Below are 27,382 nucleotides of genomic sequence, written 5' to 3'. Positions count from 1 at the left end.
GTGGATTGACAAGCAGCAGCCACTTATGATGACAAGTGATAGATTGAAAGTGATTGTAAAATTGGTTAATGTTTTCCTGTTTCTAAGCAGTCCTCAAAGAAAATCACATATGAGCATGACTCCTGGTAATCCAGTCTAATAGCTGTGCCATTTAAGTGGATTTATGTTTTCATCAAGGAACTGGTAGTTTCTGAGATTAGTAGAGAAGTACTTGATTTGTTCTGCAATCTCTGGCATAAAAGAGTTTGTTTTTTCTTCCCATTTGTCTTTGATTGGCTTCATGTAATCTTTGATAAATATCTCATAGGCTTCTTTTGTGAATCTGGTTCCTGATAATATCGTTACCAGTGATTATTGTACTTTGGGCCCCAGGACCTTCAGTGGAGGCATTTCTACCAGTGAGATCATCATTGGTGCCTTCTCCCTACAGGTACCTTCTTCACCTCCAGGCATGTGCTGTTGGAAGTCTCTAGGCTCCTTTCAGAGGCTTTGTGTTCGATAAGATCTAGGTAAGATCTAGACACCTGACAGAGGTGACAGCAACACTAACTTGGCTCAAAGCTGCCTATTGCATCCTGAGTGTGGCTCGAGGAGGAAAGGGTTCCTGTTAATATTTAGTGGTGTGTGTGTGTGTGTGTGTACAGTTTTTTCAGATACCTTTTTTTTTTATTAAATTGGTTCTTGGGGCAGTTACACACACACACACACACACACACACACACACACACACACCACTGTGATTATTATCTCCCCTACCCTCTCTTTTCTCCCCCATATTTTTTATCATCCTTACCCCTTATCAGTCCTTTTTCCCAATTTATGACTTTTGGTTTTTGATTCAGTTTAGCCAAAGCTGTCTGTGTGACCATAGACTTGGGTTGATTGGAATCTGTTGGGGTCATCAGTGGATATTCAACAGAACACAATGTCTCCCCTTTCCCACAACTCTGTCATTAACAAATAGTTCAGCACTAAGGCATAGGGTGCCCTGTTTCTATTCTCTGTCCATGGCTGGCTGCTGTCAGTACCTTGTGCAGACTTACTGTAGCAACCCAGATTTGCCCTGAAATCATGAATCTATTGGCTGTATTTTGCTTAGAAATTATCATTTTGAAGCAGCTTCTTTTGTTTTTATTTGAAAGGACTACATTCTGATTTTCTTTCTTTTTTTTCCTGTTTATTTATTTATTTATTTATTTACTTTGCATCCTGATCGCTTCCTCCTTCCTGGTCCCCCCTCACACAACTCCTCTTTTCAACCCCCTCCCCTTCTCCTCTGAGAGGTTGGAGATGCCCCCTGGATATCACCCCCACCTTGGCTTACACACAGTATAACAGGGTCCACAAACAGCTTTAGGGACAGCCCTCTCCAGTTATTGGGACCCACATGAAGACTGAACAGCACATCTGCTATATATGAGTGGGGAGGCCTAGGTCGAGCCCTTGTATGTTCTTTGGTTGGTGTTTCTCTGAGAGTCTCCAGGTTAGTTGATTCTGTTGGTCTTCAGTGGAGTTCCTATCCCCTTGGGGCCCTCAGTCCTTCCTCCTGTTCTTCCATGAGAGTCCCCAAGCTCTGTCCAATATTTGGTTGTTGGTCTCTGCATCTGTTTTCAGTAAGCTGCTGGGGAGAGCTTCTTAGAGGCCAGTTATTGAAGCAACTTCTTGTGTTCTTGCCTTTATGTTCTTTCTACTCTCTTCTATTGATTAGTTTTTACCAACTTGACACAAACTAGACTCAACTGAGAATGAATTTTCCTTAATCAGATTGTCCTGGGGGGCATTTTTTTTTTTTTTTTTGATTTGTGATTGATATGGGAATACCCAGCCTATTGGTGAGTGGTGCCACCCTCTGGGCAGGTGGTTCTGGGTTATATAAGAAAGCAGGCTGAGCAAGCATGAAAAACAAGCTAGTAAACAGTACTCCTCTATTGTTCTGCTTTAACTCCTGCCTCCCAGTTCCTGCCTCGAGTACCTGCTGTGACTTACCGCAGTGACCTACCAGAATGTAGCTACCGGAATGTAGCCTGTGAGGTGAGATAAACTCTTTTCTCCAGAAGTTGCTTTTGGTCAGTGTTTTATCACAACAGTGGAAAGCAAATTAGAACACCCCTCTTCCTGTTGTTCATCTTGAGAGGGTAAAATGTAACCTCAGTTGATGGCTAAGTCCTCAACCTTTACTTAATCTTAGCACTTTGTACAGCTCTTAAGTTTATGCATTTACCACTGTTCACTTAGAAAGAGAGGCTTCTCTGATCAAGTCTTAGAGTAGCATTTGTTTTTTAGTATAAATGTACGTAAGAAGAGGGCTGGAGAGATGGCCCAGCAGTTTAAGAACACTGACTGCTCTTCCAGAGGTCCTGAGTTCAATCCCCAGCAACCACATGGTGGCTTACAACCACCTGTAATGGGATCCGATGCCCTCTTCTGGTGTGTCTGAATACAGCTACAGTGTATTCATATACATAAAATAAAAATAGTTATTAAAAAATATGTAGAAGAACGTTTGATCCTATGTTAATATAAGTAAATGTGGTGGTTTGAATAGGCTCATAGATTTGAATGCTTAATCACCAGGGAGTTGCACTATTTGAAAGCATTAGAATTAGGAGGTGTGGTTTTGTTGGAGGAAGTGTTTTGCTGGGGGGGCGGGCTTTGAGGTTTCGAAAGCTCATGACAAGCCCAGTGTCTCTCTCTGCTTAGTTACTTCTCCAGCACCATGCTCCTTGTTGCCATGCTCCCATGTCATGGTGGTATGGAAACTGCAAGTCTTTTTTGTTCTTTTGTTTTCTTAAGATAAGACTTGCTGGGGTCATGGCATCTCTGTACAGCAATTATAGTACAGTGTGATTAAGATTTTAAATACAGGATCTTTCGGAAGTGACGTGCCCAGTTTTCTGAGGAACCGCCAGACTGATTTCCAGAGTGGTTGTACTAATTTGCAACCCCACCAGCAGTGGAGGGGTGTTCCTCTTTCTCCACATCCTCGCCAACACCTGCTGTCTCCTGAGTTTTTAATCTTAGCCATTCTGACTGGTGTAAGGTGAAATCTCAGGGTTGTTTTGATTTGCATTTCCCTGATGACTAATAAAGTTGAGCATTTTTTAAGATGTTTCTCCACCATCTGAAGTTCTTCAGGTGAGAATTCTTTGTTTAACTCTGTACCCCTTTTTTTAATAGGGTTATTTGATTTTCTGGGGTCTAACTTCTTGAGTTCTTTGTATATATTGGATATTAGCCCTCTATCTGATGTAGGGTTGGTGAAGATCTTTTCCCAATTTGTTGGTTGCCGATTTGTCCTTTTGATGGTGTCCTTTGCTTTACAGAAACTTTGTAATTTTATGAGGTCCCATTTGTCAATTCTTGATCTTAGAGCATATGCTATTGGTGTTCTGTTCAGGAACTTTCCCCCTGTACCAATGTCCTCAAGGGTCTTCCCCAGTTTCTTTTCTATTAGCTTCAGAGTGTCTGGCTTTATATGGAGGTCCTTGATCCATTTGGATTTGAGCTTAGTACAAGGAGACAAGGATGGATCAATTAACATTCTTCTGCATGCTGACCTCCAGTTGAACCAGCACCATTTGTTGAAAAGGCTATCTTTTTTCCATTGGATGTTTTCAGCCCCTTTGTCAAGGATCAAGTGGCCATAGGTGTGTGGGTTCATTTCTGGATCTTCAATCTGGTTCCATTGATCCTCCTGCCTGTCACTGTACCAATACCATGCAGTTTTTAACACTATTGCTCGGTAGTATTGCTTGAGGTCAGGGATACTGATTCCCCCAGAATTTCTTTTGTTGTTGAGAATAGTTTTAGCTATCCTGGGTTTTTTGTTATTCCAGATGAATTTGAGAATTGCTCTTTCTAACTCTATGAAGAATTGAGTTGGGATTTTGATGGGTATTGTGTTGAATTTGTATATTGCTTTTAGCAAAATGGTCATTTTAACTATATTAATCCTGCCGATCCATGAGCATGGGAGGTTTTTCCATTTTTTGAGGTCTTCTTCCATTTCCTTCTTCAGAGTCTTGAAGTTCTTGTCATACAGATCTTTCACATGTTTGGTAAGAATCACTCCAAGGTACTTGGTACAAGGTTTGTGGCTATTGTGAAGGGTGTCATTTCCCTAATTTCTTTCTCAGCCTGCTTATCCTTTGAGTATAGAAAGCCTACTGATTTGCTTGAGTTGATTTTATAACCAGCCACTTTGCTGAAGTTGTTTATCAGCTGTAGGAGTTCTCTAGTGGAGTTTTTTGGGTCACTTAGGTAGACTATCATATCATCTGCAAATAATGATAGTTTGACTTCTTCCTTTCCAATTTGTATCCCTTTGACCTCCTTATGTTGTCTAATTGCCCGAGCTAGTACTTCAAGTACAATATTGAAAAGGAGAAAGGGGGCAGCCCTGTCTAGTCCCTGATTTTAGTGGGATTGCTTCAAATTTCTCTCTATTTAATTTGATGCTGGCTACCGGTTTGCTGTATATTGCTTTTACTATGTTTAGGTATGGGCCTTGAATTCCTGTTCTCTCCAAGACTTTTAGCATGAAAGGATGCTGAATTTTGTCAAATGCTTTTTCAGCATCCAATGAAATGACCATGTGGTTTTTTTCTTTGAGTTTGTTTATGTAGTGGATTGCATTGATGGATTTCCATATATTGAACCAACCCTGCATCCCTGGAATAAAGCAACTTGATCATGGTGGATGATTGTTTTTATGTGTTCTTGAATTCAGTTGGCAAGAATTTTGAGTATTTTTGCATCGATGTTCATAAGGGAAATTGGTCTGAAGTTTTCTTTCTTTGTTGGATCTTTGTGTGGTTTTGGTATCAGCGTAATTGTGGCTTCATAGAAGGAATTGGGTAGTGTTTCTTCTGTTTCTGTTTTGTGGAATAGTTTGAAGAGTATTGGTGTTAGGTCTTCTTTGAAGGTCTGATAGAATTCTGCACTGAAGCTATCTGGTCCTGTGCCTTTTTTGGTTGGAAGGCTTTCTATGACCCCTTCTATTTCTTTAGGGGTTATGCGACTGTTTAGATGATCTATTTATTCCTGATTTAATTTTGGTATTTGGTATCTGCCTAGGAAATTGTCCATTTCTTCCAGATTCTCCAGTTGTGTTGAGTATAGGCTTTTGTAGTAGGATCTGATGATTTTTTGAATTTCCTCAGTTTCTATTGTTATATCTCCCTTTTCATTTCTAATTTTGTTAATTTGGATACTTTGTCTCTGCCCTTTGGTCAGTCTGGCCAAGGGTCTTTGTTTCTTGTTGATTTTCTCAAAAAACCAACTCCTGGATTCATTGATTTTTTTGTATGGTTCTCTTTGTTTCCACTTGACTGATTTCAGCCCTGAGTTTGATGATTTCCTGTCTTCTACTCCTCCTGGGTGAATTGGCTTCTTTTTGTTCCAGGGCTTTCAGGTGTGTCGTTAAGCTGCTAGTGTATGCTCTCTCCATTTTCTTTTTGGAGGCACTCAGGGCTATGAGTTTTCCTCTTAGCACTGCTTTTATTGTGTCCCAAAGATTTGGGTATGTTGGAAAGAACAGGAATTCAAGGCCCATACCTAAACATAGTAAAAGCAATATACAGCAAACCGGTAGCCATCATCAAACTAAATAGAGAGAAACTTGAAGCAATCCCACTAAAATCATGGTATGCACTCACTAATAAGTGGATATTAGCCTGGAAAACTGGAATACCCAAAACATAATCCACACATCAAATGAGGTACAAGAAGAACAGAGGAGTGGCCACTGGTTCTGGAAAGACTCAGTGTAGCAGTATAAGGCAAAACCAGAACAGGGAAGTGGGAAGGGGTGGATGGGAGAATAGGGGGAGGGAAGGGGGCTTATGTGACTTTCAGGGAGTGGGGGACCAGAAAAGAGGAAATAATTTGAAATGTAAATAAAAAATATATCGAATGAAATAAAAAAATGCAAAAAAAAAAAAAAAAAACCCCTCAGGACACAGCAGGTGTTGGCAAGGATGTGGAGATAGAAGAACACTCCTCCACTGCTGGTGGGATTGCAAGATGGTACAACCACTTTGGAAATCAGTCTGGCAGTTCCTCAGAAATCTGGGCATGACACTTCCGGAGGTCCCTGCTATTCCACTCCTGGGCATATACCCAGAGGATTCCCTGGCATGCAATAAGGACACATGCTCCACTATGTTCATAGTAGCCCTGTTTGTAATAGCCAGAAGCTGGAAAGAACCCAGGTGTCCCTCAACGGAGGAATGGATAAAAAAAATGTGGTATATTTACACAGTGGAGTACTATTCAGCCATCAGAAACAATGAATTCATGAAATTCTTAGACAAATGGATGGAGCTGGAGAACATCATACTAAGTGAGGTAACCCAGTCTCAAAAGATCAATCATGGTATGCACTCACTGATAAGTGGATATTAGCCTAGAAATGTGGAATACACAAGATATAATCCACATATTAAATGATGCCCAAGAGGAATGGAGGAGTGGCCCCTGGTTCTGGAAAGACTCAGTGCAACAGTATAGGGGAATACCAGAACAGGGAAGGGGGAAGGCATGGATGGAGGAATAGGGGGAGGGAAGAGGGCTTATGGGACTTTCGTGGAGTGGGGAGCCAGAAAAGGAAAATCATTTGAAATGTAAATAAAAAATATAACGAATATAAAAAAAAGATTTTAAATACAGCCAGGCAGTGGTGGCACACGCCTTTAATCCCAGCACTTGGGAGGCAGAGGCGGGCGGATTTCTGAGTTCGAAAGTCTACAGAGTGAGCTCCAGGATAGCCAGGGCTACACAGAGAAACCCTGTCTCGAAAAACCAAAAAAAAAAAAAAAAAAAAAAAAAAAAGATTTTAAATACTGCATGAAGTTATCTGCTAAGGTCTGTGACATCCCTCATTATGGGATTTTGATTGGTGTTTACAGTTGTTAGGCATAAATTCCCTTCTTTGGAGCAGGCCTCAACTCCAACTGGTGAGTAGTTGGTTATCCCCATGTCTTTCATGCCACTATTGGAAAGATGAACATACTTTATTTATTTATTTAAACTTTATTTATAATGTATGAGTGCTCTACATATTCATCTGCCTGCCTGAAGAGGGCATCATATCCCCCTATAGATGGTTGTGAGCCACCATGTGGTTGCTGGGAATTGAACTCAGGACCTCTGGAAGAGCAGCCAGTGCTCTTCCAGTGCTATCTCATCAGCCCGTGAGCATATTTTATTTCCTGGCAGGTTGATATTGTAATTTATAGGGTTCATGGCTGGGGAAGACTTGGATGGACTTTGACCTCCAGTGGCCTTCATATGTAGGCACAAAACTTTCCAGTTCAGTTGAATTTCTGTATGTCATGAAGCCAAGGTATGTGATGTATTTAGCAATAGTTTAATCATTTAGTTATTTTTAAATTCTAATTTTCTTATTTTTGAGAATTTTATACATATATACAATGAAATATCATACTTACCCCCATCTCCCTTTTTCTGTTTCTTCCATACCCTTTCTAGTATGTCTCCTCAAACTTTATATTTCCTCCAAAGTTGAATTACTCTTTCCAATATGTACACAGGTATGAGGTCATCACCTCATGGGAGACCTACCAATGTTAATATACTCAAAAAAAAAAAAAAGGAAGAAAGAAAGATTTTTCTCTCCAGCAACTAATCTGGTAGTTAATCTGAAGCTGGTAGTACCTCATTAAGGGTTAAGGTCTGAAGAATACCACCTCCATTAATGCTTGATTTGAACTTGTTTGATTTTGTTCATGTAATGAACAGATGTTGGAGTTTATGAAGTTGACATCATGATTTCTCCAAAAGACAGCATTTCACTGCATTCTTCCTCATCCTCTGGGACTTACAGTCTTTTTACCTCCTCTTCTATGCAGCTTCTTAAGTCTTTGTGGGATAGGGTGCAGGGAGGTGTTATACCTTCCCATTTAGGGCTGAGTCCTCAGCCTCTTATTCTCAGTATTTTGACCAATTTTGAATCTGGGTTAGTTAGGGTTTCTGTTGCTGAAATGAAACACTGTGATCATAGCTAGGGGAAGAAGATCTGTTTTATTTATACTTCCACAACAGCTTGTTGTGGTCAGGGTTACTTTTGCTGTGATGAAACACCATGAGTAAAAGCAAGTTGGGGAGGAAAGGGTTCATTTGGCTTATAGATCGACACCACTGTTCATTAGTGAAGAAAGTCAGGACAGGAACTTAAACAGGGTAGGAAGTTGGAGGCAGGAGCTGATGCAGAGGCCACGGAGGAATACTGCTTACTAGCTTGCTCTCTCTGTCTTTCTCAGTCTATTTCCTTTGGGGCCTCCCACATCAATTACTTATAAATAAAATGCCCCACAGGCTTGCCTGCAACCCTATCTTATGGAAGTATTGAGGTTCCCTTCTCTCAGATGACTGTACAGTTTGTGTCAAACTGACATAAAACTAGCTAGCACATAGTTCATTGTAGAAAGCGTGTAGGTCAGGATATCAAACAAGGAAGGAACTTGGAGGCGGGGACTGATGCAGAGGCCATGGAGGAGTGGTGCTTATTGGCTTGCTCCTCATGGCTTTCTTATAGAACCCAGGACCATCAGCTCAGAGGTAGGCTGGTTGTCCCACATAATCACTAAGAAAATGCCCTTTTTTTTTTTTTTTTTTACCTATACTGGGATCTTATGGAGGTGTTTTCTTAGTTGAGGGTCACTCGTCTCAGATGACTATAGCTTTGTGTCATGTTGACATAAGAACTAGTCAGCCCAGCATCTCTGCATTGATTGCTGATAGTTGCAAAGAAAACACTCCTCTGACCAAGGGTAAGAGCAGCACAGGTCCATCTATGAGCATAAACATAAAAATTAAGGTGATTTGATAACATGACCATTTAGGATTATAACAATATCAGGCTTTACCCTAGGGTATGATCTCCTCAGCCATGGGCTTTTGAGTAGAATTTCAGTACAAGAGATGAAATTTACTTCTATGGAGTAGACCTCAAATCTAGTCAGAAATCAGTTATGTACCTGAAATAGTCAGGCCTCTATTGTAGCAGTGGGGATTTTCCTAGTAGGTCAGTATTATAGGATATAGAGTCTGTTGCCAGCTGAGATCACAGATGTCTTTTCTTGCACAGCAGCCTCCATAGTACCTTCTAACACTATGAAAGCTAGCTATTGGGAAGAGGTTTCCTGGTTTGAGATTTTCTCTGTCTTACAGCTAAAGACACGCTGTAAAAAAATATCCATTTATTTATTGATAGATGCCTTTAGTCTGTTTCTACTTCGAGAATAATGCTAAAATGTATGTGTGAACGCAGACCTTAGGATGTTCTCATTTCATGTCCCTTGACTATATACCCAGGAGAGGGATTCCTAGGTTGACGGTGGTTCTCTTTTTATTTTTTCTGTATTGTTTTTTATACTGTCTCTGCCAATTTATATTCTACCCATAGTACTCAAAGGTCCCCTTTTTTCCATACCTTTACCAACGATGTTTTGATAATACAGCTACTCTAATAATGGTGAGATGATATCTTTTTATGGTTTTGCTTTATGTTTACATAATGATTAGTGATATTATGCAACTTTATACATACCTGTTGTCTATTTTTTATATGTTCTGTGAAAAAATGTCTGCTTAGATTTTTCATTTTTTAATTTGGCTTTTTTTTGGTATAAGTTAGTGTGTGTCGTGACTATTTTGGATATCAATCCCTGTATGATATTTGGTTTACAGATATTCTGTAGACTATCCTTTTATTTGTTGGGTAGAAGTTTTTTAGTTTAATGTAGCCCCTTGTTTAGGTCTCCTTTTGTTGCCTGAGCTTTAGTTCTATTAGCCATCAACATTGTTGTCGATGTCAGTAGAAGAATTTTTTTCACCCTAGGGGTTTTACAGTTTTTTTTTTATTGATATATTTTTTATTTACATTTCAAATGTAAATAAAGCCCTCTTCCCTCCTCCTGTTCCTCCATCTACCCCTTCCCACTTCCCTGTTCTGGAATTCCCGTATACTCTTGCACTGAGTCTTTCCAGAACCAGGGGCCACTTCTCCATTCTTTTTGGACATCATTTAATTTGTGGATTATGTCTTGGGTATTCAAAGTTTCTAGGCTAATATCCACTTATCAGTGAGTGCATACCATGATTGATCTTTTGAGACTGGGTTACCTCACTTAGTGTGATGTTTTCTATCTCCATCCATTTGTCTAAGAATTTCATGAATTCATTGTTTCTAATGGCTGAATAGTACTCCATTGTGTAAATATACCACATTTTTTGTATCCATTCCTCCATTGAAGGACACCTAGGTTCTTTCCAGCTTCTGGCTACTACAAATAGGGCTGCTATGAACATAGTGGAGCATGTGTCCTTATTGCATGCTGAAGAATCCTCTGGATATATGCCCAGGAGTGGTATAACAGGGTCCTCAGGAAGTGTCATGCCCAGTTTTCTGAGGAACCGCCAGACTGATTTCCAAAGTGGTTGTACCATCTTGCAATCCCACCAGCAGTGGAGGAGTGATCCTCTTTCTCCACATCCTCGCCAACACCTCACCTGTTGTCTCCTGAGTTTTTGACCTTAGCCATTCTGACTGGTGTGAGGTGAAATCTCAGGGTTGTTTTGATTTGCATTTCCCTAATAATTAAAGATGTTGAACATTTCTTAAGGTGTTTCTCAGCCCTCTGAAGTTCTTCATGTGAAAATTCTTTGTTTAGCTCCGTACCCCACTTTTTAATGGGTTTATTTGGTTCGCTCTGGGTTCTTCCGTCTTGAGTTCTTTGTATATATTAGATATTAGCCCTCCATCGGATTTAGGGTTGGTGAAGATCCTTTCCCAATCTGTTGGTTGATGTTTTGTCCTTTTGACAGTGTCCTTTGCCTTACAGAAGCTTTGTAGTTTGATGAGGTCCCATTTGTCAATTCTTGATCTTAGAGCATAAGCTATTGGTGTTCTATTCAGGAACTTTCCCCCTGTGCCCATGTCCTCCAGGGTCTTCCCCAGTTTCTTTTCTATTAGTGTCAGTGTGTCAGGTTTTATGTGGAGGTCCTTGATCCATTTGGAGTTGAGCTTAGTACAAGGAGATAAGAATGGATCTATTCGAATTCTTCTGCATGCTGACCTCCAATTGAACCAGCACCATTTGTTGAAAAAACTATCTTTTTTCCACTGGATGCTTTCAGCTCCTTTGTTGAAGATCAAGTGACCATAGGTGTGTTGGTTCATTTCTGGGTCTTCAATCCTATTCCGTTGATCCGCTTGCGTGATATTGTACCAATACCACGCAGTTTTTATCACTATTGCTCTGTAGTAAAGTTTAAAGTCTGGGATACTGAATCCCCCTGAAGTTCTTTTACTGTTGAGAATAGTTTTAGCTATCCTGGGTTTTTTGTTATTCCAGATGAATTTGAGAATTGCTCTTTCTAGCTCTATGAAGAACTGGGTTGGGATTTTTATGGGGATAGCATTGAATCTCTAGATTGCCTTTGGCAAGACATATTAATCCTGCCAATCCACGAGCATGGAAGATTTTTCCATTTTCTGAGATCTTCTTCGATTTCCTTCTTCAGAGATCTGAAGTTCTTGTCATATAGGTTGTTTCACTTGTTTGGTTAGAGTCACCTCAAGATACTTTATGCTGTTTGTAGCTATTGTGAAGGGAGTCATTTCCCTAATTCTTTCTCAGTCTGCTTATCCTTTGAATATATAAAGGCTACTGATTTGCTTGTGTTGATTTTGTAGCCAGCCACTTTGCTGAAGTTGTTTATCAGCTGTAGGAGTTCTCTAGTAGAGTTTTTAGGGTCACTTAAGTATCCGATCATATCATCTGCAAATAGTGATAGTTTGACTTCTTCCTTTCCAATTTGTATCCCTTTGCTTCCTTATGTTGTCTAATTGCTCTAGCTAGGAGTTCAAGAACTATATTGAAAAGATATGGAGAGAGGGGGCAGCCTTTTCTAGTCCCTGATTTTAGTGGGATTGCTTCAAGTTTCTCTCCATTTAGTTTAATGTTGGCTACTGGTTTGCTGTATATTGCTTTTACTATGTTTAGATATGGGCCTTGAATTCCTGTCCTTTCCAAGACTTTTAGCATGAAAGGATGCTGAATTTTGTCAAATGCTTTTTCAGCATCTAATGAAATGATCATGTGGTTTTTTTCTTTGAGTTTGTTTATTTAGTGGATAGCATTTATGGATTTCCTTATATTGAACCAACCCTTCATCCCTGGGATGAAGCCTATTTGATCATGGTGGATGATCGTTTTTATGTGTTCTTGGATTCGGTGGGCAAGAATTTTATTTAGTATTTTTGCATCGATGTTCATAAGGGAAATTGGCCTGAAATTCTCTTTCTTAGTTGGATCTTTGTGTGGTTTTGGTATCAGCGTAATAGTGGCTTCGAAGAAGGAGTTGGGTAGTGTTCCTTCTGTTTCTATTTGGTGGAAAAGTTTGAAGAGTATTGGTGTTAAGTCTTCTTTGAAGGTCTGATAGAATTCTGCACTGAAACCATCTGGTCCTGTGCTTTTTTTGGTCGGAAGCCTATCTATGACCCCTTCTATTTCTTTAGGGGCTATGGGTCTGTTTAGATGGTCTATTTGATCCTGGTTTAAGTTTGGTAATTGGTATCTGTTTAAGAAAATGTCCATTTCCTCCAGATTCTCCAGTTGTGTTGAGTACAGGTTTTTGTAGTAGAATTTGATGACTTTTTGAATTTCCTTGGTTTCTTTTGTAATATCTCCGTTTTCATTTCTAATTTTGTTAATTTGGATACTTTCTCTGTGCCCTTTGGTTAGTCTGGCTAAGGGTTTATCTATCTTGCTGATTATTTCAAAGAACCAGCTTTTGGTTTTGTTGATTCTTTGTATGGTTCTCTTGGTTTCTATTTGATTGATTTCAGCCCTGAGTTTGATGATTTCCTGTCTTCTTCTCCTCCTGGGTGAATTAGCTTGTTTTTGTTCCAGGGCTTTCAGTTGTTCTGTTAATCTTGTAGTGTATGCTCTCTCGAATTTCTTTTTGTAGGCACTCAAAGCTATGAGTTTTCCTCTTAGCACTGCTTTCATTGTGTCCCATAGATTTGTGTATGTTGTGCCTTCATTTTCATTAAATTCTAAGAAATCTTTGATTTCTTTCTTTATTTCTTCTTTGACCAAGGTATCATTGAGTAGAGTATTGTTCAGTTTCCATGTGTATGTGGGCTTTCTGTTGATTTTACTGTTATTAAAGACCACTTTTACTCCATAGTGATCTGATAGGAGGCATGGGATTATTTCAATCTTCTTATATTTGTTGAGGTCTGTCTTGTGACCAAGTATATGATCCGATTTTGGAGAAGGTACCATGAGGTGCTGAGAAAAAGGTATATTCTTTTGCTTTGGGATGAAAAGTTCTCTGTATATATCTGTTAACTCCAATTGGTTCAAAGCTTCAATTAGTTTCACTGTCTCCCTGTTTAGTTTCTGTTTTCCTGATCGGTACATTGGTGAGAGTGGAGTGTTGAAGTCACCCACTATTATTGTGTTAGGTGCAATGTGTACTTTGAGCTTTAGTAAAGTTTCTTTTATGAATGAGGGCGCCCTTGTATTTGGGGCATAGATGTTCAGGATTGAGAGTTCTTCTTGTTGGATTTTTCCTTTGACCAGCAAGTAGTGATCTTCCATGTCTCTTTTGATGACATTAGGTTGAAAGTCAATTTTACCTGAAATTAGAATGGCAACTCCGGCTTGTTTCCTGGGACCATTTGCTTGTAGAATTGTCTTCCAGCCTTTTACTCTAAGGTAGTTTTTGTCTTTGACACTGAGGTGTGTTTCCTGTATGCAGCAAAATGTAGGGTCCTGTTTACGTAACCAGTCTCTTAGTTTATGTCTTTTGATTGGGGAATTGAGTCCATTGATGTTAAGAGATATTAAGGAGTAGTGGTTATTGCTTCCTATCATTTTTGATTTTAATTTTATACTTGTGTGGTTATCATCTTTGGGTTTGATGAAAGAAGCGTAATATCCTGCTTTTTCCAGAGTATAGTTTCCCTCGTTGTAATGGTGTTTTCCCCCTATTATTCTTTGTAGGACTGGGTTTGTAGAAAGATATCATGTAAATTTGGTTTTGTCATGGAATATCTTGGTTTCTCCATCTATAGTAATTGAGAGTTTCGCTGGGTATAGTAGTCTCGGCTGGCATTTGTGTTCTCTTAGAGTCTGCATGAGCTCTGCCCAGGATCTTCTAGCTTTCAGGGTCTCTGGTGAGAAATCTGGTGTAATTCTGAGAGGTCTTCCTTTATATGTTACTCGCCCCTTTTCTCTTACTGCCCTAAGTATTCTTTCTTTGTTTAGTACATTTAGGGTTTTGATTATTTTGTGACGGGAGGTAGTTCTGTTCTGGTCCAGTCTGTTCGGAGTTCTGTAGGCTTCTTGTATATTCATGGGCATCTCTCTCTTTAGGTTAGGGAAGTTTTCTTCCATAATTTTGTTGAAGATATTTGCTGGCCCTTTAAGTTATAAATATTCACTCTCATCAATGCCTATATTCCTTAGATTTGGCTTTCTCATTGTGTCCTGGATTTCCTGGATGTCTTGGGTTACAAGCTTTTTGCATTTTGCATTTTCTTTAACTGTTGAGTCCATGGTTTCTATGGTATCTTCAGCATCTGAGATTCTTTCTTCTATCTCTTGTATTCTGTTGTTGATATTTGCGTCTATGGTCCCTGATTTCTTCCCAAGGTTTTCTATCTCCAAAGTTGTCTCCCTTTGTGCTTTCTTAGTTGTTTCTACTTCTGGTTTTAGATCCTGGAAGTTTTTGCTCAGTTCCGCCATTTGCTTGTTTGTGTTTTCCTCTAATTCCTTAAGAGATTTTTGTGTTTCCTCTTTCATGACTTCTGCCTGTTGATCAAAGTTCTCCTGTATTTCTTTAAGTGATATTTTCGTTTCCTCCTTATTGGCTTTTGTATTCTCCTGAATGTCTTTCAATGATTTTTGTGTTTCCCTTGTAAGGGCTTCTAATTTTTGATCCATTTTCTCCTGAATTTCTTTAAGTATGTCCTTCATGTGTTCCTGTACCAGCATCATGACCAGTGATTTTAAATCCAAATCTTGTTTTTCTGGTGTGTTGGGGTATCCAGGACTTGCTATTGTTGGAGAACTGGGTTCAGATGCTCCCATAATGACTTGTTGTCTGTTAGTAACATTCCTACGTTTGCCTTTAGCCATCTAGTTCTCCCAGGTGTTAGATGGTCTTATTGTCACTGGCTGGTGCTTCAACCTACTGTGGATCTTTAAGCTTATCTCTGCAACACTGGATGACTGGGTTTCCTCTGGCACAGATTACTGATATGCTGCCTTCCTCTTTTGTGCCTTTGGAGCTCTTCTCAGTCTTGCTTCAAGCAATGTTATACTTAGGTTGTCAAGGTCAACCAGGTGTTCACTGTCTGCTCTATTATGGAGCGAAGATGTTGTGGTGGGGTTCACTCCCTCTGTTGTTTCTCACATAGGACACAGGTCCCGCGATGGACTGGCTTGCAGATAAACCGCCTATGTGCTCAGTTCCTGAGTGCAGGCAGACCCCTGGCCGTTTGTACCATCAGAAATCTAAAGCTCAGGGTGATACAGTACCTAGTGACCCTTTTCTGTCCAGGCAGGCAGTGAGTATGGCCACAGGGCTTCTCTCCTTCCTCAGCTCTCTGGGCAGGACACAGGCCCTGTGCCCGGCCTATGTGCTCAGTTCCTGAGTGCAGGCAGACCCCTGGTGGTTTGCACCACCAGAGATCTAAAGCTCAGGATGATACAGTAAGTAGTGACCCTTTTCTCTCCAGGCAGGCAGAATGGCTGCAGGACTTCTCTCGGGGTTTTACGGTTTTAGTGCACATTTTTAGTTCTTTAATACATTTTAACAGTCACCATTCTTTAAATGTCAGGTCTCTTGTACTTATACTGAATAAAAGTATATAGTTGTCTAAACTAAATGTGGGACTTTTTCCCCCTACCTTTAGTTAAAAACATATTTTGGGAGCTGTAGAGATTGCTCAGTGGTTAAGAGCACTGGTTACTTTCCCTGACAACTAGGTTTGGTTCCCAGTACCTACATGATGGTTCACAACCATCTCTAGCTCCGTTCCCAGGACAGCCAGTGCTCTTTTTTGAGCTCTGCAAACACCAGGTATATGGATGGTGGTGCAAAGACATACATGTAGAGAAAACATACCCACATGTAAAATAAATAAAGATAAAATATATTTTTGGGTGCAGGTGAATGAAATAGCTTAATATTGTTATATGCTTGGTACTAATACTTTCCTTATGAGCATTCCCTTTAGACTTCCTGAGTGTGCTTTTTTTTTTTTTAGAAGAAAGTTAATATCATTATGAATTTGAAAGGTCATTTTAATTTTATTAAGTGTTAGAGCTTTATGGATTTCTATGCAGTTGATTTCATTCTATGCCATTTTTATCCATAAACATTTATTAATAAGGCAGTATATGGATTTTGTGGTAGAGAAGCAGAGATGAAAGATTGATGACAAGCTGACAGTTGTTTGGGGGAAACTGCAGTGTAGGAAGGGTAAAGTGTCTTTCAGTAAAACTTCAGAGGGGCATGTGCCCTTATCTGGGTGCCAGGTAAGGCTCCCTTCAGTTTTAGAGTTGAGTTTGAAGATGGCAGGAAAAATTAGTTTGGTAGTGATGGGGAAGTTTGAAGTATTATATCTGTTCATCTAGACTTGGCAGCAGCTCTTTGCCTCTCAGAAACAGTGCAAAAGCCCCAAAGAGGTATTAAAAAAAAAAACAGATATAAATGAAATCTTAAGGCCTTTCTCTGAGAGTGTGCTTATTTTCATTTTGTCCATGATGCTTGTCATTTTTAAGATAGTACACTAGAATGAGTACTTCTAATTTAGGAGCAGTCAGATGTTGCCTTAAAGATTGCACAAAATCCATTCTTGTGATGGGCACTAATAGCACAATCTCATTTTACTGTAGGAGTAACAGAAACAGTGATTTTAAGTCTTACATCTAGACTATCGATGATATTGATGGGGTGGACCATGGCCTCTGCGTGTAACAGCATCAATACATACAGCAGCAGTAGTAATAACTGGGCAGGTTGAAACATGTTTGTGGATATGTTCTTTTCTGTATGGACTTTATGATTCTGATTCCTTGCTGTTTTGGTGACTTTAGAGAAGTACTTGTAGTGTTCCTGAATAATAAAGAACTCTGGCTGAAGAACTCACTTTAGAGAGATTATTTATTTATTTATTTATTTATATATTTTCATTACTTATTTTTGTTTTATGTGCCCTGGTGTTTGCCTGTTTATATGTAAATGTTTCAGATCTTGGAGTTACAGACAGTTGTGAGCTGCCGTGCATTTGCTGGCAATTGAATCCGAGTTGTCTGGAAGGACCAGTCAATGCTCTCAACCACTGAGTCTTTCCAGCCCCTGAGAAATTATTTAATTTTTGTTGTATTTTAATTTATTATTATATTTTGTGTGTGCATGCACAGTGTTGCACGTGTGGAGGTCAGAGGACAACTTGGAGTAGTCAGTGCTCTTGTTTCACCAGGTGGATCCTTAGTATTGAACTCATGTCGTCAGGCTTGGTGACAGATGCTTTTACCCATTAAGGCAGCTCACTAGTCTCTGGAGGGATAATTTAGATCAGAAGTTGGACTCAGTGACTTTTAAGGACCTTTTTTTAAATTTATTTTTTATTTTCTATATTCTTTGTTTACATTCCGAATGCTTTCCCCTTTCCCGGTTTCCCCCTCCCCATCAGTCTCATAAGCCCTCTTCCCTTCACCTATTTCCTAATCACCCCTCCCCCCCATTTCCCTGTCCTGGTACTCCCCTACAATGGTGGATCAACTCTTTTCAGAGCCAGGGCCCTCTCTTTCCCTCTTCTTGGGTATCATTTGATATGCTAACTGTGTCTTGAGAATTCAGAGCTTCTGTGCTAATTAATATCCACCTATCAGTGATTGCATTCATGTGTATTCTTTTATGATTGGGTTACCTCACTTAGGATGATATTTTCCAGTTCCAACCATTTGCCTAAGAATTTCATGAATTCATTGTTTTTAATTGCTGAGTAGTATTCCATTGTGTAAATATACCACATTTTCTGTGTCCATTCCTCCATTGAGGGACATTTGGGTTCTTTCCAGCTTCTGACTATTATAAATAAGGCTGCTACGAACATAGTGGAGCATGTGTCCTTATTGCATGCCGGGGAATCCTCTGGGTATATGTCCAGAGAGGTATAGCAGGGTCCTCCGGAAGTGTCATGCCCAGATTTCTGAGGAACCGCCAGACTGATTTTCACAGTGGTTGTACCATCTTGCAGTCCCACCAGCAGTGGAGGAGTGTTCCTCTTTCTCTACATCCTTGCCAACACCTGCTGTCTCCTGAGTTTTTGACCTTAGCCATTCTGACTGGTGTGAGGTGAAATCTCAGGGTTGTTTTGATTTGCATTTCCCTAATGATTAATGATGTTAGCTCTGTACCCCACTTTTTAATGGGGTTATTTGGTTCTCCTGGTTCTACCTTCTTGAGTTCTTTGTATATATTAGATATTAGCCCTCTGTCGGATTTAGGGTTGGTGAAGATCCTTTCCCAATCTGTTGGTTGATGTTTTGTCCTTTTGACAGTCTCCTTTGCCTTACAGAAACTTTGTAGTTTTATGAGGTCCCATTTGTCTATTCTTGATCTTAGAGCATAAACTATTGGTATTCTATTCAGGAACTTTTCCCCTGTGCCCATGTGTTCAACTGTTTCATGTGGAGGTCCTTGATCCATTTGGAGTTGAGCTTAGTACAAGGAGATAAGGATGGATCTACATGTGTATGTGGATTTGTGTCTAGGTCTTTAACATGATTCCATTAATCAGTGTTTCTGTTTTGTTTGTTTGTTTTGTTTTGTTTTGTTTTATTTTTTGGCCAATAACATGTGTTTTTATTACTATCACTCTGGAATACAACTTGAAATTGGGAATGGGGAGATCTCCAGGAGTTCTTTAGCTATCCTGGGTTTTTTGTTTTTCCATGTGAAGTTGAGAATTATCCTTTCATGGTCTGTAAAGAATTGTGTTGGAATGTGGATGGGTATTGCATGGAATCTGTAGATTGCTTTTGGTGGGATGGGCATTTTACTATGTAAATTCTACTGATCATGAGTATGAGAGATCTTTCCTTTTTCTGATATTTTCTTCAGTTTCTTAAAGACTTGAAGTTTTTATCATAAGTCTTTTCACTTGGTTGGTTAGAGTTATCCAAAGATAAGTTATTTGACACTATTGTGAAAGGTATTCTTTCTCTGATTTCTTTCTTAGTCTGTTTGAAACTAGTATATAGAAAGGCTACTGATTTTTTTTTTTTTTTGAGTTAGTCTTATATCCAGCCTCTTTGCTGAAAGTGTTTATCAGCTGTTAGAGTTCCCTGGTGGAATGTTTAGGGTCACTTTATATACTATCACATCATCTGAAAATCGTGATACTTTGACCTCTTTCCAATTTTTATCTGTTGAGTCTGCTTCAGTTCTTAGTGCTCTAGCTAAAACTTCCAGTGCTATATTGAATAGATATGGAGAGAGTGAACGCCTTGTTCACTTGTTCCTGAGTTTAGTGGAATTGCTTTAAATTTCTCTTCATTTAATTTGATGTTGGCTATAGGCTACTTGTAAATTGCCTTTATTATGCTTAGCCATGTCCCTAATTTTTCCAAGACTTTTACCATGAAGGAAAGTTGGATTTAGTCAAAGGCTTTTTCAGCATCTAATGAGATGATCATGTTTTTTTTTTTTCTTTCAGTTTGTTTATATGGTGGATTGCATTGACTGATTTTCATATGTTGAACCATCCCTGAAACTGTGGGATGAAGCCTACTCTATTATGGTGGGTGATCTTTTTGAATTGGCTTTTTAGAGGACTCTCACCATGGACTTCTTAGGCAGTAGTGGCTGGATTTGGATTACTTCCTAGCTTAAACTACATATTGGCTAGAGTGATAAAGGCTACCACTAGGGCAGTGACCGAGGAAAGAAGGCATCACCATTCATAAGCACATGAAAGTAAAGGAGGTTTACTGTAAGTAACTTTCTTAAATTAGGTAAGAACTCTGCAGATGTAAAGAAGGAGATAGGTGAGAATGATTTATTACATGGGCGGGGCGTGGGACAGGGGAGAAGAGTATCTGCTGCCTCCAACATTGTGACAATTAACTAGCATTAGGTTTTGCTGTGTTTCCAATTTATGAAAATATCTAAATACAATAAGATTAAATGAGGAATAAGTATAAATTATAAATATCAGGGAAGAACAAGTAGTCTGCCTGTAGAGATTTGACTGTAACAGTGGTGAGATAGTTGTGGTGTTGATATTGATGAATAGAGGAATAATGCAGAACATGCTGCAAAGAAAATTTGGATAAAGTAATATGCTGATAAGTAAACCTTTGGCTTATTTTAGGTACATATATAACTCAATTGTGCTGTTGTTGTAGTTTCAAGGATTTGGGAAGTTCAGAAGATTCAGAAAAGGATAAGGAAAGGAGAGATGCATAAAGGAAACAGCACAATGGATAGGGTCTCTCTCCTCAGGCTTGTAAAAAGAAAGTTAACACGTGCTCTTAGTGGCCCTCTAGCCTGTAAAGAATGCTGTGAGTGATTTCCTGTCTCTTCCAGGAGCCTAGGAATGGAAATCGAGATTACAATATGTTTCTTGGATAGAGATACAATTTCCTCACTATAAAGGTTATTCAGCACTGATGCTCAGGGGAAGATGACTGGTTTGAAGTTTTCATCAGTAGATGAATGAAAAGGCAAGACCCTTAAGTAAAAAATTATAGTATAGGTAGTAAGTACTTTTGGAAGCTTTTGAAGCTGGGATGTAGTTCTGTTCCAGTCAAGTTCTGCTCTAACACCCTGTCTCAGCTTGTCTTACCTCATTTGAAAGAATCTTTGGTAGCACTTGGAGCTGTTTCAAAAAAATTAAAACAGCAAAACATGTTTTCTTTATAATTGTGTCAACTTTTTTTTTTTTTTTAAAGACAAACTCACTATATAGCTCTGGCTGTTTTTATTTTTCTAACTGCCTTTTTCAATATGGCCAGATACATTTTCTTAAGAGATTTTTTTTCTCCCCTTAAGAAAGAAACTAGGGGTCATGGTGGCATACACCTTTAACCTTAGCATTCAGGAGGCAGAGGCAAGCAGATCTCTATGAATTCAAACCTTACCTGGGATATATAGGAAGTTCCAGGTTAGTCAGGGTAACATAGTGAGACCTGGTCTCAAAAGAGAAACTGAACTGACAGAATTTACCTATATCTTTTAAAACAAAATCAACATGCAACCATCTCTTGTGGCACATTCTAAGGCCCTTTATATGAACATGCTTTAGAGTTGTGACTGACTGCAGATGCCCAGAGCATCATGCGTGGGTCCTCAGATCCTCACCATGAAGACCTCCCTCTGATGTGGCTTGAGTGAATCTGAATATGATAGCATGCTTCATTTAGATCAGCATTACAATATTGCTTTCTCCACATTTTGTTAGGTATTGTATATTTATACTTATTTTTGTGGTATCAGTGATCAAAACAGGGTCTCCCACATGCTGGACAAGCACTCTACTACTAAGCTATATTACCAGCCTTTCCACATTCTATTCTTTAACAGTGAGCCACTACTCAGAACTTGGAGGTAGAGGCAGGCAGATCACTGAGTTCTAGGCCAGCTAGAGACATATAGTGAGACATGGTCTCAAAAAAAAAAAAAAAAAATTGAGTCACTAAACCAGCCTTCACTCAAGAAGATAGGGACATTGTATTTAAGTTTTGAAGGGAAGTGTATCAAAGTATTTGTTGACAACTTTTAAAGCTACCCTCCAGTGTACTTAGTAGATACCAGTCAAGTTTCTGCAGAGACCAGAACAATAGGCTGAATTGTTTATGTTTAAAATACCAGTGTCTTAAAAGCTGTTCTTCCATAGTCTCTTGCTAGAGAAGTATCATAGAACTGCAGTACTGCGTGTCCCACAGGATTTAGTAGGTCAGATAGCCGAACTACTACCATGTTAGTTATTTTTCTCATTGCTGTGACAAAATGCCTGACCAGAGCACCTTAAAGAAGGCAGGGTATATTTAGGCTCATGGTTCCATGATGTCAAGGCATGGTGGCAGAATTCAGAAGCAGCTCGGTAACATTGTGCTTATAGGGAGCAGAGTGTCCCTTTTCTTTCTCCCTTTTTATTCAGTCTGTGACCCAAACTGTGGACTAATACTCCTTGTGTTTAGGGTATATGTTCCCACCTCAATGAACCTAATTTGGGCAGTCTCTCACAGATAGACCTGAGGTTTGTTTTCATAATCCTCTAAATCTCATCAAGTTGATGGTTAATATTAACCACCACAAACACCCACTTTATTTATTCCTTCAGTTTGTGGTAACCAAAGATAATTGTCTTTTAATTTTGGCATTCAAATAGCCACATCTGAAGATTGGGGACCAGGAATTCATATAAGAGATGACATGCAAAACTTTTCTTTCGTGATCTTCATTCAACATGGTCTTTTCTAATTTTGTTCATTTATCTGCAAATTGCATGATTTCATTTTTTGTTATAGCACAATAGTATTCCATGGTGTATATGTATCATGTTTTCATTATCCATTGCTAATTGAAGGACTTTTAGGTTGCTCTTTTGAATAGAGGAGTAATGAACATTGCTGAGCAAGTATCTGGAGGAGGATGTTGAGTCCTTTGGGCATTTGTTGAGGAGTAGTATAGATGAGTCATATGGTAGATTAATTTTAAGCTTTTTGAGGATTCTCCGTATTTATTTCCAGAGTGGCTGGACTAATTTACTATCCCATGGCAATCTGATACCATGTTCTGGCCTCCATGGGCACCTCCACACACATGCACACACTAATGCAAACATACAAATAACGTTAATAAAAAATATATTAATGTATTAATTACATACAATATAGTGAGCATTTGGAGTATTAAAGTTCAAGTAGTTAGTCATTTTATTGGCAGCCTATGAAATATTTTAAAATAGAAACGTGTACTTTCAACTATATATTTAATAAAATATGGAACATTAGGATTACATATGCTGATATGGTAGTGAATACAAATTTTATACTGAAAGTAACAGAAACAAAATGTTAAGTGTTTATCCTTTTAAAATATTCATATATTTTAAAATTGATACTATGTTGAGATTTCTGATCATCTTGGATGTTTTAAAAAATCTAGGGAGGTCATAGACAATTAATATCTTTAGATTCCAAAAATGTAATTAAAGTTGTTCTTGTGACTATAAATGTAATGATTTTTGTTTTCTGGAGAACCAAATAGTATTAAACTAGAACCAGATAATTAAAACGATACTCATATTATGTAATTTTATTTTTGTTAAACTTTAACATCTGTTGCTATTAGTGAGATGTATTGGAGAACAGACTAAAAGACATTATAAAGGTTTTCCTTTTAATCAAAGTACTGTTTTTGCATGATCTCTGACTTGTTAGGGTATACGTTTCATAAAGAATTGTGTGCAGTAAGAGTTTAGTGTCTGTCTCATTATGTTAAGTCTGTGTAATGCTTCTCTACTGTGAGTGAAGGAATTAGCATTTCAAATCCCATTAGCTATAAAGTGGATTTGGTTTTGGTATTTATTTGTAGGGGTTATACAATGTAACTCAACCTTTTAAAGTTTTCTGCTGGAGTGATTATAATAGACAGAAACTAATTTTGACTTTACAATGTACATGTTCAGTCCATTCTTTCAACAAATCTCATTATGTTGTTTTATCTCCCTTATACCTTTTAATAATACCTTTTAGAAGACTGAATAAAATGGTATTCTAGGGAAAATAGTTGTAATTGAGATAGACATAAATATGTGGCATGCTCAGTATTAGAATAGGAATAGAAATTATGTAAATGTTGTATTCGTACTATATAGGAAACGATGGACTTTGGGGGAAGTTGGGGAGTTCCAGATTTGTTAATCCAAACCTATAATTATTGTATTTTGCAGCTTCTCTCTCAATTTCTGTACAGTCCTTAAACTTCAAATAAAGAATGTGTAAGGCAGGGGGAGAACAGGCATCCATTTTGGGGTGTACCTTATAACATTTTGAAATCTCAGTTTTTTGCTTTAAGAATTTGTATGAATTTTTATACTTGTTTTGTATCCTTTATTTAAATACAGAACTATTCCAGTCAGTGAAAAAAAATACTCTGTTTGTCTACTAATTTTAGAACTAGAATGAATGAAAGGATCTGATATCAAATGACAGGTGTGGCATCCACTTTCTTTCTATTGCCCCTACTATGCTTCAGTTTCTTCATGGGGATCTCTATAGTTAGTCTGAGAATAACAAAACTGGCCATTTATATCATGGAACTTTACCCTTTTGGTATCTGTAGTATAACCATGAGTAAAATTAGTATATACTGTGTACACTGAGTTAATACTGAGTGCCCATAGTTTTTTGGGAGGAGATCATGTAGTAGCTGCTCATTAAAGGTTGTTTATCCACTTTACCATTTTCTCCCATGTTCCTTTTGCTTCTTCTGTCCTTGGTGCTAGCCCTGGTCCTAGTTTGATCTTACTATTTGGTGCATCATGGCCAGTTTGCTTTCTGCTCTCCTGGATTTTATTAGTAGTGAAAAGAATAATATTAGATGTTTAGAGCATAACTATAGAAGTTCATGGAAAACCAGACAAGTCTGGAGTGGTCACTGCCTAGGGCATAATCAGATTTAGCTCACCAGAGCAAAATAGGACTCTAGTATGGAATCTTCGTGAGTCAAGGGGAAGAGCTGAGTATCGTGGCTAACATTTCTGGTAGACTCCTTGGGGCTGAGGCAAGAGAATAGTGAGTTCGAGGCAAGACTGGAAAACAAACAAACAAAGGGAAGGTGGGCCAGATTGTAAACATTAGACTGTCCTACTGGTAGACATTCTAGTCTTTGAGAGTAAGGAAACCAGATGACACTGATTTAACCTTTCTCAGAGTATTCAAAATATTAAAGCAAGTAGTTTGATGACTTCATAGTCATATAAATGTGTGTTTATGAGGTTGGACTCTTCCAGGGACCCATGTTTGATTCCTAGCACCCACAAGGTGGCTCACAACCATCTTTAATTTCCAGTATTAGGGAACTGACATCCACTGTCTTCTGGCCTCCAACAGTATTGTATGCATGTGGTGCACATACATAAATGTAGTTAAAATATCCATATTTACAAAAATAATAATATAAAACATTGAAAAATAATACATTTATAATGAAACTTTGCAAATAAACATAAAAATTATGTTACTGGCTTAATTTTAAAATGGCAGTATTTATTTCTGGTTCTTTTGATGTTGACACAGTGTGAAATGGAAATTTCTGGTTTCTTTTAACAACTCAGTTGTGTCATGTGATGTTTTTCTGGAAGCTGTCTTGTAAGAGGCTGTGTGATATTTAAAAAGAGTATAAATGGAACCCCACAAACCATATGAGGACGCTCTTGCATTGTTACACTGTGCAATGCTTCGTTGGTCTTTGTTGATCTTCACTTCATAGAGAGAAATGCACCAAAGAACCTCTCATCGTCATATTCCGTCTGATTCTGACCATTTATACTGATTTGTGCTGATTTCTGCTGGATTGTGCTGCCACTACTGATTTGGGTTTGGTGTTTGCTACTGAGCTGGACTGCTGGGATCCTGACAACAAAGAGTGGAATTGCCCCAAGGAAGTACTTCTTCTACACAGGTCCACAACACCTTTAACTTTTCCCCCATAATTCCAGTTGGTGGGTTAAAAGGAAATTTAAAGTGTTCAAGAACCCTAAATACAATAGGATTTTGAAAAAAAAATCTAAGCTTACAAGTGTGTGTCATTAGGGATAGCCACTTGATTTTACGCACCACATCTGTAATCATACTGTCAGTTTGAGGTTGGAAAGATGAAGTAAGTCATTTTTTCACTCCTTAAAGCTCTTAACTACAAACAGAAATGGGATGCTGCTATAATGTATCAGACACTGATTAATTGATAAAAGATTTCTTTATTAGCTTTGATTAAGTTTTAGTATCTAGAATGTTCAAGATGGAGTGATCTTATCTGGTGAGGTTGGTCTTTCTCTCTCATAATATGGCAGAAGGTATCAAGGACTAAGCACAGGAGGATGAAGAAGAGAATGGACTCTAGTATCTCCCCCTTTATAACTCACCCACTCATAAGGTGACTAGCCTACTCATGAGGTAATGGCATTTAACTTATTTGTGAACACTGAATCCTCATGACCTAATTAAGGCCCTGCCCCTTAACATCATTAAAATAGCAATTAAAATTTGAGATTAGTTTTGGAGGGGGCAGTCAAGTCATAAAAGAAGCCAAATGTGGAGTAAAGATGAATAGGAAAATGTGGCGAGGATGCCAGACTGCATTTCTCTAGACAAGTGAGACCTCCCACACAGAACAGGAAACAGAGGGCAGAGGTTTTCATTGCAAGGAGTCATGACACCCTACTGTTGCAGTTATTTCAGCTAGAAATCTTGGACAGGGAACGGGGCAGACATGTTAAAACCACTACTGCACATCTCTCCTAACCAACAGTTAGACTTGTGATAGACACTTGTCCAGTGAGCAGTCATTTCAGGAGGCAGATGACTGCAAGTGAAAGTGATTTGTCTGCTTCAAATCTAGATTCCATATTTACTTAGGTATCTTAACCCAGAACAAAGTATTCTTTTGAATATATTCTTCCATTTGTATAACCATAATAAAACTGGTTAAGTGACTATTGTAACTATAAACTGAAAGGTAATTAAAATTATCAATATTATAGGTTAGTAAAATAATTTAGTAAATAGCAATAAAATAGTAATTATGAGTTTGAGGGGGGCTACTTTTAATAGTTACACTGAAAGTTTAAATCTTTAAACATTAGAGGTGCCACATCTCAGCATATAGTTGTGACAATTATCGTAATTCTAGATTATGCCATTAAAATTGGAAACATTTTCTCAAAATAAATATTATTTCTATGAATGAAATAAAAAAGCTATAATTGTCTTTATGGCATGCAGTTAAGCCCTTATGTTACAGATTTGGAAAAAAACATTAAATGGAGTACTAGCAGTAGGGTTTGATTTTTTTTTTTTTTGTGAGAATTCTTCATGTTTTTAGAGAAAGGAAGTATGTAAGACAACTGTGAATTAATGTAGATGTTCTGTTTCTTTTGACATTTGAAATGCGAGTTTTAAAATTGTGCATATTTAAGGTAAACCGCGCCCTGTTTTGATATATGCAATGCAGTAAATACTGTGGTGTAATTTGAGCTTGTGAAAAAGGGTTGTTAATAACAGGATATAGCAAAATTATAAACATTAATCTAAGTATCCTGTAG

General features: G+C 38.4%; 1 protein-coding gene across 9 annotated transcripts in view; it reads left to right on the top strand.

Moving 5' to 3' along the window:
* Rabgap1l (RAB GTPase activating protein 1 like) overlaps positions 1 to 27,382 on the top strand; it is a 622,756-nt gene that overhangs the window by 12,788 nt on the left and 582,586 nt on the right. For 2 of the 9 annotated variants that reach the window (XM_052199897.1, XM_052199892.1), the window contains exon 2: positions 1,957 to 2,031. The exons of 6 other annotated variants lie outside the window; for them this stretch is intronic. The gene's annotated coding sequence lies outside the window, so the exon portion shown is untranslated. Of the gene's footprint in view, positions 1 to 430; positions 510 to 1,956; positions 2,032 to 27,382 lie in introns of all 9 variants that reach the window. One more of the 9 variants, XM_052199895.1, reaches the window with a different exon arrangement.

Source organism: Apodemus sylvaticus, chromosome 12, assembly GCF_947179515.1.
Source record: "Apodemus sylvaticus chromosome 12, mApoSyl1.1, whole genome shotgun sequence".
NCBI classification, from domain to species: Eukaryota; Metazoa; Chordata; class Mammalia; order Rodentia; family Muridae; genus Apodemus; species Apodemus sylvaticus.
Note: the sequence above shows the minus strand (reverse complement) of the source record. Positions and strands in the feature narration are given on the sequence as shown.